General features: G+C 39.5%; 1 long non-coding RNA gene across 14 annotated transcripts in view; it reads left to right on the top strand.

The window, feature by feature from the left end:
- LOC140634942 (uncharacterized) overlaps nt 1–13,210 on the top strand; it is a 30,158-nt gene extending 16,948 nt beyond the window's left edge. For 5 of the 14 annotated variants that reach the window (XR_012032267.1, XR_012032269.1, XR_012032259.1 and 2 more), the window contains one exon: nt 56–645. This is a non-coding gene — a long non-coding RNA (uncharacterized lncRNA). Of the gene's footprint in view, nt 1–55; nt 646–12,284 lie in introns of those variants that run through there. The other 9 variants (XR_012032268.1, XR_012032265.1, XR_012032264.1 and 6 more) reach the window with 5 other exon arrangements.
- Nucleotides 13,211–13,529: the final 319 nt, after the last annotated feature.

Below are 13,529 nucleotides of genomic sequence, written 5' to 3'. Positions count from 1 at the left end.
CTGGCTTCCACTACTTTTTCCTTGTATTATTCCCACCCCTCCCTTTTTCCCCCAGAATTTGGTTGGCTTTACCTCTAGAAGCTGTCTTCAGACCATGAAGCAAAGACTGAGAGGATCACATGACTGTCAGCCCTGAATATTTGAGCTGCTGAATTAATGCCAATTGGCCTACTCCTGGATTTCATGTACCATGAGAAGAATAAGCCTAATTTATTTAACTGACTTGTGGCCAAATTTTCTGTATTTCTAATTTATATATGACATTCCACTAATATAAATATACTTCTTGGGGAGGGGAGTGGGGGGATGGAGAAACTGGGTGATGGGCACTAAGGAGGGTACTTGACAGGATGAGCACTGGATGTTATACTATATGTTGACAAGTTGAATTTAAATAAAAATATTTTTTAAAATAAATGTACTTCTTTTATTTTTCTTATTAAAACACTTTTGTGGCCATGTGCCTGTATCTTTAGGAAGCTCAGGCTGTTCCTATAGAGGTCTCCTCTCCTGTCATCCTCCCCACACCTCACAACTGGCCAGTGGTGTCCATTCTGCTTCTGGGCAGAAAGCAAGTGAGAGAAACTAAAAACCCAGTTGCCCATCAGCAGAGTCTGTTGCTCATCGCATGATGTTGTTGTTGTTGTTGAAAAGGGTTCCTCGTCAGTCAGATGCTTTTTAGCCTGCCTTTGCGATGGCCTTTTCTTTTAAAAAGTTTATCTGAAAATGTCATTATTTCATCCATGTTCTTGAAGGGTATTTTTGCTCAGTATACACTATGAGGCATATAGTAGATTTTCTGTCAGTTCTTTAAAAATATCATTTCATTGTCTTTGGTTTTTACTGTTTCTCTAAGAAGAAACCAGCCATAAGTTTATGTATTGCCTCTTTAAAGGAATGTATCTATTTATCCGGACCTCAGACGGCTTTAGGGTCTTCTCATTGTCTGATTTTTAGCAGTTTTATGATGATGCAGCAAAGGGTGTGTGTTTTGGGTTGTTGTTGTTTATTTACTCTCTTTGGGGTTTAAAAGACTTGTGGAATTTGTGACTTCATATTTTTCTAATCTTTTTTAAAGATTTGGAAATCATCTCTTCAAATATGCTTCTACCCAAATTCTTTCTTCTCCCCTAATTGGTTTCCAATTATTTATATGTTAAGCTTATTGTACATCCTATACAATTTACCCTCTCTTTAGTGTTTTCTTTTCTTTCTGTGTTTTATTCTTGGATATTTTCCTGTGATCTGCCTTCTACTTTACCATTTCTCTCTTCAGCTCTGGCTAAACCTATTTACTGAGTTTTAAATTTTGATGGCTGGATTTTTAAGTTCTAGTATTTACTTTTTAAAACAATTTTGAGTTCTCTGACAAAATTCAAATTTTTTCTTTTATCTCCTGGCACATATTAAGGATAACTATTTTAAATTCTGTGCCTTATGCCTCAATTATCTGGAATCCAAAGGGTATTTTTGTTTTGTTTTCTTGTTTTCTAGTATGCTTGATTGTTTTAAGTTTAATGCTATACATTGTGTATGAAAAAAGGTTAAATAATTTGAACCCTAGAATGATTTTATCACCTTACAAAGAGGGTACACATCGATATAACCCTAGTGCATTCTGCACAGTTAGAATTATCAAGAGAGTTTTTTTTAATAAATTTATTTTTTATTGGTGTTCAATTTGCCAACATATAGAATAACACCCAGTGCTCATCCCATCAAGTGCCCCCCTCAGTGCCCATCACCCAGTCACCCCCACCCCTGCCCACCTCCCCTTCCACCACCCCTAGTTCGTTTCCCAGAGTTAGGAGTCTCTCATGTTCTGTCTCCCTTTCTGATATTTCCCACTCATTTTTTCTCCTTTCCCCTTTATTCCCTTTCACTATTTTTTATATTCCCCAAATGAATGAGACCATATAATGTTTGTCCTTCTCTGATTGACTTATTTCACTCTTATATTCACTTATTTCCGCATAATACCCTCCAGTTCCATCCACACTGGGTATTTGTCGTTTCTATTGGCTGAGTAATATTCCATTGTATACATTGTCCACATCTTCTTTATCCATTGATCTTTCGATGGACACCGAGGCTCCTTCCACAGTTTGGCTTTTGTGGACATTTTTCCTTAAACATCGGGGTGCAGGTGTCCTGGCGTTTCATTGCATCTGTATCTTTGGGGTAAATCCCCAGCCGTGCAATTGCTGGGCCATAGGGCAGATCTATTTTTAACTCTTTGAGGAACCTCCACACAGTTTTCCAGAGTGGCTGCACCAGTTCACATTCCCACCAACAGTGCAGGAGGGTTCCCTTTTCTCTGCATCCTCTCCAACATTTGTGGTTTCCTGCCTTGTTAATTTTCCCCATTCTCACTGGTGTGAGGTGATATCTCATTGTGGTTTTGATTTGTATTTCCCTGATGGCAAGTGATCCGGAGCATTTTCTCATGTGCTTGTTGGCCATGTCTTTGTCTTCCTCTGTGAGATTTCTGTTCATGTCTTTTGCCCATTTCATGATTGGATTGTTTGTTTCTTTGCTGTTGAGTTTAATAAGTTCTTTATAGATCTTGGGTACTAGCCCATAGACCAATATCCCTGATGAACATGGATGCAACAATTCTCAACAAGATACTAGCCAATAGGATACAACAATACATTAAGAAGATTATTCACCATGACCAAGTGGGATTTATCCCCGGGATGCAAGGCTGGTTCAACACTTGTAAAACAATCAATGTGATTCATCATATCAGCAAGAGGAAAACCAAGAACAATATGATCCTCTCAATAGTACAGAGAAAGCATTTGACAAAACACAGCCTCCATTTCTGATCAAAACTCTTCAGAGTGTAGGGATAGAGGGAACATTCCTCAACATCTTAAAAGCCATCTACGAAAAGCCCACAGCAAATATCATTCTCAATGGGGAAGCACTGGGAGCCTTTCCCCTAAGATCAGGAACAAGACAGGGATGTCCACTCTCACCACTGCTATTCAACATAGTACTAGAAGTCCTAGCCTCAGCAATCAGACAACAAAAAGAAATAAAAGGCATTCAAATTGGCATAGAAGAAGTCAAACTCTCCCTCTTCTCAGATGACATGATACTATATATAGAAAACCCAAAAGCCTCCACCCCAAGATTACTAGAACTCATCCAGCAATTTGGCAGTGTGGCAGGATACAAAATCAATGCCCAGAAGTCAGTGGCATTTCTATACACTAACAATGAGACTGAAAAAAGAGAAATTAAGGAGTCAGTCCCATTTACAATTGCACCCAAAAGCGTAAGATACCTAGGAATAAACCTAACCAAAGAGGTAAAGGATCTATACCCTAAAAACTACAGAACACTTCTGAAAGAAATTGAGGAAGACACAAAGAGATGGAAAAATATTCCATGCTGATGGATTGGAAGAATTAATATTGTGAAAATGTCAATGTTACCCAGGGCAATTTACACATTTAATGCAATCCCTATCAAAATACCATGGACTTTCTTCAGAGAGTTGGAACAAATTATTTTAAGATTTGTGTGGAATCAGAAAAGACCCCGAATAGCCAGGGGAATATTGAAAAAGAAAACCATAGCTGGGGGCATCACAATGCCAGATTTCAGGTGTACTACAAAGCTGTGGTCATCAAGACAGTGTGGTACTGGCACAAAAACAGACACATAGATCAATAGAACAGAATAGAGAACCCAGAAGTGGACCCTCAACTTTATGGTCATCTAATATTCGACAAAGGAGGAAAGACTATCCACTGGAAAAAGGACAGTCTCTTCAATAAATGGTGCTGGGAAAATTGGACATCCACATGCAGAAGAATGAAACTAGACCACTCTTCTTTCACCATACACTAAGATAAACTCAAAATGGGTGAAAGATCTAAATGTGAGACAAGATTCCATCAAAATCCTAGAGGAGAACACAGGCAACACCCTTTTTGAACTTGGCCACAGTAACTTCTTGCAAGATACATCCATGAAGGCAAGAGAAACAAAAGCAAAAATGAACTATTGGGACTGCATCAAGATAAGAAGCTTTTGCACAGCAAAAGAAACAGACAACAAAACTACAAGACAACCTACAGAATGGCAGAAGATATTTGCAAATGACGCATCAAGAGAATTTTAAAAACTACTGCTGTTTGGACTCCACACTCAAAGATTATGACTCAGTTGGTCTGGAGTTGGGTTTGGACATCAATATTTTGCAACTGCTCTCTAAATGATTCTAATGAGTACCAGGTTTGAGATCTCCCCTAACAGATAAAGATAGTACAAAGGGGAAAATAAAATAAAAATTAAAGAAGGGGGAAAATAAAGGATTAACCACTTAATCTTACTTGTGAATATAGCTGCAGAAATATTAACATAGGGATCCCTGGGTGGCGCAGCGGTTTGGCGCCTGCCTTTGGCCCAGGGCGCGATCCTGGAGACCCGGGATCGAATCCCACGTCAGGCTCCTGTTGCATGGAGCCTGCTTCTCCCTCTGCCTATGTCTCTGCCTCTCTCTCTCTCTCTCTCTCTCTGTGACTATCATAAATAAATAAAACTTAAAAAAAAAAGAAATCTTAACATATAAAATTCAACTTTGCCAAAAAATAATGAACTTTTACTAAATAGATTTCATTGCAGCAACACATGAATGATTCCCTCACAACAGGTTTATGAGCAGAATTTATTACATTACACTTCCTATGGAGAAAACTCACAGAATGTATCAATAGATGTTGAAATTTTAACAACCAAATAACTTTTTAATAGAAATGGAAAGAAATTATAAGATGTAATAAAATCTATTTGATAGGTATTGATAATGCATGACAATATCTGGTTTCTGTCTCCTTCCAGGCATATAGAAAGTTCTACTTCCTAGTCCCCTTGCAGCTCACTTAGTGGAGTCATGTGATTACTCTTGGTTTATGGATTGTGCTGTATTGTGGGGGGTGGGTGTGAAAACACTGTGCTCTTCCTCCACTGTGGTGATCCAAGGGGCTTTGCATTTTAATGGCAGAACAATAGGATTGAAACAGCTTACTTTTTTGCCACTTCATGGAGAACAGAATGCCTGGAAGTTGTCCAGATTCACAACTGGCATTGTTGGAATGAAAAATAAATGTGTTAATCTACTGGGACTTTGGAGTTGTTTGTTGCCACAGCATAAGCTCACTTGACCAAGGTTGTTGGAAAACTTTTCCTGCAATGGACCAGATAGTAGCTATTTTAGATAATACAGGTCATATGATTTCTGTCACAACTCCTCCACATTTCTGTTGAACAAAATGCAACCACAGGTAATATGCAAATGAAAAAGCATGGCTGTGTTCCAGTAAAACTTTACAAAAATGTGTGTCAAATTTGGCTCATGGATCATAGTTTGCTAATCTCTGCTCTTGACTAGTACTTTTGCCTGCTTAATTCTTATAAATATAATTCTAAATGATAAAATCCTAAACTATTTCAATTACAAATAGAAACAAGCAGGATTGTCTCCATTGCCACTTAATAATACCACTTTAGAGGGTGTAGTTAATACAATATGATGTGAAATTAAAATAATTGGTGTACCTATTGGAAAAAAAGATTTTTTTGCTGATACCATAATCATAAGCCCAGTTAAAATAATTGGGATTTATAGAATAATTTAGTGAGATGAATGAATAAGATAACTACAAAAGTCAGTTACTTTAGCATATATATCTTATATATATATATCATGTCATGTATGTATATGTGTGTGTGTGTATATATATATATATATATATATCCCCAATATCAAAACCTTTACAAGATAATGAAATGGGAGGTATTCACAATAGCGGTAGAAATTACACAATAAAATGATTAGGAGCAACTTTAGCAAGAAAAATACAGTATCTGTATGAAGAGTAACAGAATCTGAACAAATAGAAAGATATCCAGTGATGGAAAGATTTAATATCATAAGGATGTCAGTTTTTTTTCAATATTACATTTAGAAAACAACATGAGAATTCCAATAAAAATTTGAAAAATAGAAGGGGGTATATGTGGTGATAGACTGACCATATATTAGAATGCATTATAAATCAACAAAATAAAAATTGTAGTGTTGGGCATAGGAAGAAGGAGGGGAAAAGAAACAAAACAAGACAAATGAAACAAAACATTAAAAAACCTAATAAACAAACACAATCTAGAGATATATAAAAAGGGTTTCCTTCATATTTGATTATGTAGGATATAATCCAATTAGGTAAAATTCTGTGTATGTGGTTATAGGTGTGCATATGTGCATATATATGTATGCATAAAGGTTTGTATGAAGTAATGATTGCCAAATTGTTTTTGTTTTTTAAAAAGATTTTATTTATTCATGAGACACAGAGACACAGAGAGAGGCAGAGGCATAAGCAGAGGGAGAAGCAGGCTCCCCATGGAGGCTCAATGCGGACTCGATCTCCAGACCCTGGGATCATGCCCTGAACCAAAGGCAGACACTCAACTGCTGAGCCACCCAGGTGTCTCAATTGTGAAATTGTTAATGATGTTATCTCCTATCTTGCAAGAAAATTTTTCTTTTTTCTTGTGTTTTTAGGTGTTTTTAATGTATTGATGTGTTGTTCACTAATCAGAAAAAAAATAAAAGGTTTTAAAGTTAGGAACAAAAAAACCTCACCAAAATAACAAAAGAAATGAATCCGTAAGGATGTCATACTTACAGCTTTACACACTGATAGCAGAAACCACTAGTAAACCCCCTGTGCTTCCTACAAAGCCCTCAGAGTGCAAGTACTACTCCCTAGTCAATTGTAGTGCTGCTGTCTGCCCTTCTGGACTGGGTGACTTTAGTAGTGAAACAAGGTAAAGAATTGTGTGGAGCTGTAGGAATATACTCTAGTCTAGGATGCCTGGGAAGGTAGTTAGTGCAAGAGACACTGGTATTTCAACTCACCAGGGCTAAAGAACTGCCAATTCTTTGTGAGAGGTTCAAGATCCAGCCTTCGTAAGTCTTCCAGAGGGGAAACTGTTGACCTCTCGCCACTAGGGAAGTCTTGCCAGTGGAAAGGGCACCTCTCCAGGGAGGAGTGTGTGTGAGGGTCGGTGGGGGTAGTGTGGGTGATGACAGTGGCTAGTGATGGAGTTGCCTCCAGTTTTCCCAAACTACAAGATAGAAACTCTTCTCTCCTTTCTTTTTTGTGGTAAGTTCAAATTTTTAAAATTCGAAATGTTAAAATGTTTAAGATTTAGATTTGTTCAATTTTTTTTTCATGGATAAAGCATGTTGAATTCAGCTGTCAGTAAAGAATTCAATTCAGTAAGCATTTGTTGAGAAATTTGTATTTTAAAATTTCTACTTCTATGTGTCACTCTCTTCATGAAAAATTTTCACCCATTCTTTCTATGATATTAAATCCTAATTTCTCTCTCTGCTTTCAAGTGCTCTCCATACTCATATAACTACTATGTGCACAATTTCAATGGAAATTTTCTGTGTGAGTCAGTCTTGATTTTTCTCCCATTCTTAGGTGTTTATACTTATTCCCATTTCTGTATCTTTCCATAGTGATTCTTCCATTCTGGCAGATAGCGCAGTAGGTAAGGACGAAGTCTGGGGCCAGTGGACTTGGGTTAAAATCTAGCACTTTCTGTGTGAACTTGAACAATGTACCCAGCCTCTGTAAATCTCAGTTATCTCATCTGTAAAATGAGTCTCTATTAATAATTACTTCACGGGGTTGCTTTAAACATGCAGTTTATAAAACACCTGAGAGCCTGACACTTGGGTAACACACTCAGTAATTCTAGATGACTTCCAATGCATCATCTTTGCAAGAGATTTTCTAGGAGATATTAGCTGATTTTTGGTGTTATTGGGGTATGAACTAGGTATTGCTGGATTATTTTCAAAGAACAAACATGCCTGACAGCAGTATAACTAAGTTCCCATTTCTCTATGTTCTTGCCAGTGCTTTCTATGTCAGATCAGGCCTGCCCAGGGCAAGAGTACACATCCCCATATACTAAGTATCCACCTATTTAAAAGTTAGGAGTTAAGATATTAAACATCTAAGTAAAACTTGAACATCTATTCTTCTTCTGAGGATATGGCTTTATACTGACTTAGAGAATGAGTTTGAACTTAGAATTCTCAGACTCCTTGGAGTTCTGTATTATGATGTGACAGCTTGGAGGATTGATGGTGTCCTTGGCCTCTTCCTATCCTCTTCTCCAACCCTCAACTCTCAGGTCCGTCCTGCCCTGCCAGAGGCCTTGCATGTCCACATGCACCCCTAGAGTACACTAGGTCTAGGGATGTGTAGTCCACTCTCAGGAGAACAATCCCAGGGAAGAGCCCTGTGCAGGTCCTAGCAGCAGGCTTCTTTGGGTAGGGTAGGGCTCCCAGCACCCTGAGGAGAGGGGTATAGCATCTGGTGAACCCATCTAGTGGCCCCAGGGGCTTTTCTCTGATGAGCTTGGGGAGGGCCATGGTGAACCCTCAGAGCTGGAATGCCGGGCAGACTCAGGATTTTTGTCCATTGGAAGGTATAGAACAGTAGCTCATAGTTTTCATTTGCGTAATTATGATTATTACGAGGTTGAGAATTTTTTTATAAACATATAGAATTTTTCAACTGAGTTGATGTTCTCCTTGTTGACTGGGTCTCTATATGTTTTGAAAACATACAAATACTTCATCTCTTAATAAGGATTGCCATTTTTTTCTCCCAGCCTAGACTTTGTCTTTAACAAACATTTTATTTATTTATTTAAAAAAATTTTATTTATTTATCATGAGAGACACACAGAGAGAGGCAAAGACAGAGGCAGAGGGAGAAGTAGGCTCCATGCAGGAAGATGAATGTGGGACTCAATCCTGGGACTCCAGGACTTCCTGGGCTGAAGGCAGGCACTAAACCACTGAGCCCCCCTTAACAAACATTTTGAGAGTTTTGTTTAAGAAATCTCATCACTCTGAAGTTGTAAAAATATTATTCTATTTTTTTCTAAAGATTTTGTTCACAGCTGGGTCTTTACCTGGATTTACCTAAGGTCTTTATGTGGATTTTCACACTTAATCCTTGCAGCAATCTATGAGTTAGTCACTCTGATTTCTTAGTGATCAGATGATTTGAAGGTTTGGAGAGTGCCCAATTCACATAGCTGGTAAGGGCAGAGCCATGACTGGAGATGCTAGCCACTTGTCCAGGTGCGAGGTGATAAGTCATTGTGGTGTTGATTTGTGTTTCCCTGATGATTAGTGATGATGTACACCTTTTCATGTACCTATTGGCCATTTGTATGTCTTCTTTGGGAAACTATTTTTAATTGGATTTTTTTTTTTTTTTTGCTCTTAAGTCCTATGAGTTCCTTATAGATTTTATTTTAAAGATTTTGTCTATTTTAGAGAGAGAGAGAGAGAGAGAGAGAGAGAGAATGAGTGGGAGGAGGGGTAGAGGGGGAGGGAGAGGGAGACAGAATCTGAAGCAGACTCTGCACTGAGTATAGAACCCCATGCTGGGCTCGATCCCATGACTGTGAGATCATGACCTGAGCCAAAACCAAGAGTTGGACTCTTGATCTACTGAGATGCAGGCGCCCCTCCTTAGATGATAGATTTAGGATTTTATTTATTTATTTATTTATTTACTTATTTATTATTTTACTAGATGCAGATTATATTTCTTTTTTTAAAAATATTTTTTATTGGAGTTTAATTTGCCAACATATAACATACCATCCAGTGCTCATCCTGCCAAGTGCCCCCTTCAGTGCCCATCACCCAGTCACCTCAACCCCCCGCCCACCTCCCCTTCCACTACCCCTTGTTCATTTCCCAGAGTTAGGTGTCTCTCATGTTTACTCACCCTCACCGACATTTTCACTCATTTTCTCTCCTTTTCCTTTATTCCCTTTCACTAATTTTTATATTCCCCAAATGAATGAAACCATATAATGTTGTCCTTCTCCGATTGACTTATATCACTCAGCATAGTACCCTCCAGTTCCCTCCACATCGAAGCAAATGGTGGGTATTTGTCGTTTCTCATGGCTGAGTAATATTCCATTGTATACATAAACCACATCTTCTTTATCCATCATCTTTCGATGGACACCGAAGCTCCTTCCACAGTTTGGCTATTGTGGACATTGCTGCTATAAACATCGGGGTGCAGGTGTCCCGGCGTTTCATTGCATCTGTATCTTTGGGGTAAATCCCCAGCAGTGCATAGATTTAGGATTTTAGAAATTAGTCCTTTATCACATATATGATTTGCAAGTATTTTCTCCCATTCTGTAGCTTGCGCTTTCATTTTCTTGATGGTTTCCTTTTCTGTGTTTATTTTTGCTTTTGTTGCTCTAGTATTTTAAATGAGCACAAAGGACTCTTTTTAATTAGTTGATTGGGAGAACAAGGAAATTGAGAGTTCATGTTGCCCTCTATGGCATGGCTTTTTAGGCCATGACAGGCTGCATATACTTAGAAGCTTAGATATTATAGATGATTGGAGCACAAATAAGAAAGCGTGCTCTCCCCAGCTCTGCTGGAGCTGCAGAAGGAATGTGGGCGGTGCGCCTTCAGGGCAGCCTGCCTGCCTCCTGTCGTGTAGGCTCAGTGCACTGCTGTCACCAGCTAATGGTATTGGTACACGAACCCACCTCTGAGTAGGCCTGTGATTGCTTCCCTGATAAGCCCCCAGAATGTACACCCAGATGCTTTTCTGAGAAAACTAATTAGATTTTTTCATACAAAAGAAGCATATGTTGAAAGTTTATGAAACTTCCGAGGTCCCAAATAACCAACCTTCCTGGTGTCATTATCAAAATGCCACAGTTTCTCATTTTTTCTGGTGGTATTGTGGCTTAATTGAAACCAATCAATTAAATCAATTAATCATAATCTGCTGAACTTTGTCTAAACCAGGTTTAGAGCCTGAGACAACAGAAATGATACGTGACACAGTTACAACCTTCAGGGAATGGAGTGAGAGCAGTGAAGTGACTATTCAGGTAGCACATAGTTGGGGGAGAAGCCAAGCTGTGCAGAACTGGGTGGAGAACAGCTGGGATTCTGGAACGGACGTCCATGTGGGCTGTTGGAAGAGGTGAGAGAGAGCCTGGCCTGGAGGGAGCAGGAGGTAGGGGGAAGGAAGGAGTGAGGGCACTGGGTAGGGTGGTTAGTGTGGGAGAGCGCAAGGAGGTGGGATTCAGTTTGAAATAAGTTGTTCACCGTGGGGATATGGGGTCCATCAGAGGGCATACTGTGGTGAGTGTGCAAGACCAACAACTGTACCGTCAACAGAGGGCAACCATCCTGGCTGCTGTGGAGTGGGAGGACCAGGGAAGAGGCTGTGGGAGTGCCGCAGGGCCTTGGGATGGAACTAGTGGAGGATCACTCCTTACATTCAAATCTGTGGTGGGCAGCTCACGAGCTGGGACAAACGAGGGCTGCCACCGAGGCTTTTCTCTGCTCTTCTTACTGCAAAGAGTCGGGATGATTTGGGACAAGTCTCTGAACTTCCTGCCTCGGTTTTCTCATCTGTATGATGGGGATAATGGTACATCATTGCGAGTATAAGTGCTTAGCAGATTGTCTGACACAAGCATTTGTGCAGTGTGTGTATGTATAAAATATATTAAATATATACATTTGGGATCCCTGGATGGCGCAGCGGTTTAGTGCCTGCCTTTGGCCCAGGGCGCGATCCTGGAGACCCGGGATCGAATCCCACGTCGGGCTCCCGGTGCATGGAGCCTGCTTCTCCCTCTGCCTATGGCTCTGCCTCTCTCTCTCTGTTACTATCATAAATAAATAAAAATTTAAAAAAAATAAATATATACATTTATATTTATAATATACTCAATATATTCATATTATAATTAAATTATATAATCAATATAGCATATAATCAAATATATATTATATAACTACAGATACACATGATTAAATTATAATCACATAATTAAATCATACAATAAATTAATAAATAATTAAATCATATGTTATATACTATAACGTGAATATGTATTTACATATGTATACAATATATTTATTGTAACATATAATCTGTTTTATATTATTTATATTTATATATAACTACATGTATTATATTTTATAAATTATTTTATAATTTTATTTGTAAAATTTTATGTATATTGATATATTACATATAAATAGTAACTGTATTTTACATCTATAATTATTATTTATTCATTTTTAAAAATATTTTATTTATTTATTTATTTATTTATTTATTTATTTATTTATTTATTTAAGATTTTGCTTATTTATTCAGAGACAGAGAGAAAGGCAGAGAGACAGGCAGAGGGAGAAGCAGGTTTCCTGCAGGGAGCCTGATGCGGGACTCGATCTCCAGACCCTGGGATCACACCCTGAGCCAAATGAAGATGCTTAATTGAGCCACCCAGGAGGCCCTGTATCTATGGTTATTTATCGAAATTATAAAATACTTTTATAATGACCCCAAAACTCATGGCTTGTCTCTGGTTCCTTTTGCTTATGAACCTACACGTGGGCACAACAAGTGGACGAGGGTTTGTCTACAGGTGGATAAGAAAGAGAAACTCCTTCCGTGTGGTGTCCTCCAGTTTTTGGTGTCTATGCTTTACCCTCATTTCATCTGAGCTATGGCCAAAGTCACAGGAGTGAAGCTGCTTCCGTCACCTTCGCTTAGTTGAGAGCTGTCCAAGGCCCAGCTAGGTCTTCTCCTGTCAAGTCCTGTGCCTCCGCCAGGACACCATGCCACTTGGGGGCCCAGCAGGATTTCAGTGGGCCTCCTCCTTCATCACTTTGGGCTCTAACTACAGGCTCTTGGCCCCATTTCTTTGACAAGATTCACCTCACGTGTTTGCTCTTAAAGAATTCAGAGCCCCACCAACGCTGGGCCGAGGTGGGCCAGGTGTGACTCGTAGGCCATGCTGACAGCCAGGCATGGATAATATCACCACCAGGTTGGATCCCAGCCTGAGGCATCTGTGAAAAACCCTCTGGAGTGGCTTCAGGGACCAGCCAGCATACCTTGGAGCCTGACATGAGTGCCCTCCCCCACATGGAGGTGGCACACTGTCTTTGCCAAGTTTGTTTTGCGTAAGAAGAATGGCAGCATGGGAATGTTCTGTCTAGAATCATCTGGATTACTGACACTATCATTTTGTTGACTTTGTTAATGACATCAAGCTTACTTTTGTTGTGTTATTTCTGCCACTTTTTATATATCACACAGCTTATTAAACACGGGGAGGAAACCCCCCTGGATTTCACCCCCAATTCACGATCTTTACCAACAAGGTGCCTGCTGTTTACCTCTGGGTGTGCAGGGCATTTCGAGTGGCAGGAGTTCGGGCAGACTCGTGGTCAGGGGCCACTTGGGCTCAGTCTCCGAGCAAACCAAGCCCTGGAGTGAAAACACAGGCCCTTTGTTCTGGTGGACACGGGTCCAACCGAGTACCATTTCTCTGGAGGGACAGCTTTGCCCCTCCCGAGGGTGGCCTGAACTGGCCTACCCCCCGGCCGGAAAAGC

This window comes from Canis lupus, chromosome 6 (assembly GCF_048164855.1).
Source record: "Canis lupus baileyi chromosome 6, mCanLup2.hap1, whole genome shotgun sequence".
Lineage (NCBI taxonomy): Eukaryota > Metazoa > Chordata > Mammalia > Carnivora > Canidae > Canis > Canis lupus.
Note: the sequence above shows the minus strand (reverse complement) of the source record. Positions and strands in the feature narration are given on the sequence as shown.